The sequence below is a fragment of the Rhipicephalus microplus genome, unplaced genomic scaffold (assembly GCF_043290135.1).
Source record: "Rhipicephalus microplus isolate Deutch F79 unplaced genomic scaffold, USDA_Rmic scaffold_141, whole genome shotgun sequence".
NCBI classification, from domain to species: domain Eukaryota; kingdom Metazoa; phylum Arthropoda; class Arachnida; order Ixodida; family Ixodidae; genus Rhipicephalus; species Rhipicephalus microplus.
The window spans coordinates 228231-230877 of record NW_027464712.1 but is presented as its reverse complement, the minus strand read 5'-3'; the positions used below and the strand labels follow the sequence as shown (position 1 = coordinate 230877).

At 45.0% G+C, this 2647-nt stretch overlaps 1 non-coding gene across 1 annotated transcript; it reads left to right on the top strand.

Annotated features, from left to right (window-relative positions):
* The first annotated feature begins 1494 nt into the window (after positions 1 to 1494).
* TRNAA-CGC (transfer RNA threonine (anticodon CGU)) lies at positions 1495 to 1566 on the top strand. Its single transcript has one exon. It is a non-coding gene; the product is annotated as a tRNA-Ala (tRNA).
* Positions 1567 to 2647: the final 1081 nt, after the last annotated feature.

The following is a 2647-nucleotide window of genomic DNA, read 5'->3' as shown; positions in this document are numbered from 1 at the left end:
GCGTGACCGAGAAATAGTGAAGCTTGGGTTTAACTTGTCAAGTACACGCGCTGTGCAGAGTTACAAAGGCAAGATTACGAAAATTCAGAAACTCGTCTGGAAGCAACTTCAAGTGCACGTCTTTTCAATCTGTATCACTTACTCCAGCAGTAACTTTTTCATACTGCTCTAAAGGCTGTTACCGCCTAGCAGAGCCCGCAAATCTCATCTAGCACACTATGGGACTACGCTGAGGTGCAGTCATTCAGTAATCCACGTTGCTACCAATAGGACCGTAGTCAGAAGTTTTTTTTGGGGAGGAGGGGGGGAACTTCCTAAAGGTTTTCAAAAACATCTTTCTCATTGTATATCCTCAGTAAAACAACACCTTCCATCAAAATATTGGGGAAGGTGGGGAAGGGGCGTGGGCCCCTGGGACACCCTCATAACTATGGGTCTGTCTTCCAATTGTTATGTATCAGCAGCGGTTGTACATGCAGCTCAGATCAGACCTCTCAGTACAAGTCGAGATCAAGGAGGTAGCCGAAGCGGCTGACAGGACCTAAAGTCTCCAGGTCAACTGAATAACAGCGATTTTCCGCTATCGTAACTCAGGAATAGAAACAGAATTCTTCCATTCATCCATCCACCCGCTTACTTTTCGGTTTGTTTGACTATCACGCTGAATAAACGGTACGTTCTGGTGTTTTAGGGCCATGGAGCCGGAAACGCGAAATATTCGACGTTTCCTGCAATCTACACAGCGTTATTGACGTCCGATACAACACTGGCGACATCTGGCAGAAGAGAAATAAAATTATACTGAAAGCGGGGAGTCGCCATTACAAGTTTATGTCGACGCCTAGAGAAGCTGTGGCTCCATTGGTGCTGAGATGGTTTTCAAACCTTTGAATCTTCTTGCACGAGCTTGCACTAATGTGACGTTCTAGTGAAAGAAGAGCAAACGAAAAGACAAAAATCTCAACCAATGATAACAAAACCTATTTTGCTTCTTTTTTTCTCTTTATTGATAGATTTCGAATCGCTTTACCTACTTCACGTTTTCCCATTTACCGCGTTTCCCCATTCTCTTTGCTTCTTTAAATGTCTACTGCCTTTTTTCTTTTAAAGTTGAAAAATTGGCAGTGTGGCCAATTTTGTGTGTGTGCGTATGACCCGGTTTCTCCTAGGCGAGAAAACATATTAGACCACACCTAGCACACATCTTTTGTCGTCGTGGTAGTGGTGATTTTTGTTGTAGTGACACCTTGTTTGATTAACTGACACCGTTTAGTTGAAGCGACGGTCTTGGGAATTGTGGTAGCTTCTCTAAATCGCGTTTTACATAGACCCCCATACGTGCCCCAGGACACCATGCCCCAGGGGTTTACAGCATCGCTGCATCTCACGAATGCGACAAGCTTGAGCTGGTAAACAATATTCTCTAAACAAAAACTGTACTGTTTGTATCTAGTGCTGCACGTGGGGTTGAAGAAAAACACATTCCTTCTGTCTGGGGGTGTAGCTCAGTGGTAGAGCGCTCGCTTCGCATGTGAGATGTCCCGGGTTCAAATCCCGGCACCCCCACAAGCAATTTTTGTCTTTTTTGATTAAAAGCACGATCTTCACTGTTTGATCTGTGCGCTAGTCAACTGCCCTTCGCAATGCACACAGCCTACCCTCGTTTCTCTTTGTGTAGCACAAGCACTCTTGTTTTTCTTTGAAGCACTTCCAGTCAGCCTTCTCCGTAAGGCTTTGCAAATATTTGGCAATAGCTCGATAAAATAAAATGACTGGTTGATGTTAAAAGTTTCGTTTGACATCGTTTCATAACTTTACGCAAAGACCAAATAAAAGGTGTTATAAATAAAGTAAATATTGAGTTCGTTAAAGCGCTCTTAACAGCCTTGAATGCCCTGATGCCTTTCAGAGCAGATTTAGAGCATGCCTCGATTCTTCGTGGCCTCTCGTATTCGCTTCGGCAGCGTGATAAACGCAAGGCTAAACGGAATTGCACGAAAGCCCACGAACGCCGACGAGATAGGACTACTACAAGAAACTTCAGCTAAAGCTTCTGAATAACCTCAGTCACAGATTAGCGTCCTCTCCGATTGTTTTCACTTATGGTGAACTGGCATATAACAAAGTTCAGTGTGTTCTCTATCTTACTATGCTATATTCCTATCTCTTAATGCCATGCATATCATTTTCAGTTCCACCAAACCTTCCGCATTCAATTTCTTCGGGAGTGTTTTCATAATCCCCGATGTTTCAGCCCCATACGTTAGTATAATGGCACATTGCAGTAATGATGTGCTTTTCCGTTTGAGGGCAGCGGTAAGCTTCGGGTCATGATTTCACAATGCCTGCCGCGTGCGTTCATGCGTACTAGCGTATTATTAATTATCACCGTTCAAGCCTTCTGTACCGATGGTTAACCAATGAAGCCGAAACTTGAAACCACAGGTGTTTGCAGACGTCACTGTAGAAGCCGCTGGAGACAATGCCACCAGAAGCGGGTGTCGGCCGCGGCGAACGCGCTTCCGTCCTTGTTATCGCATCGTCGGTGCGCAGTTGCTGCTTGAGGTTCGTCATCCGGGCCTTTTCTTGTGGCCGGACTGCTGAATTGTAATCAGTTTTCTCACGGGTCAGCTGTCGGCGCTGCTCT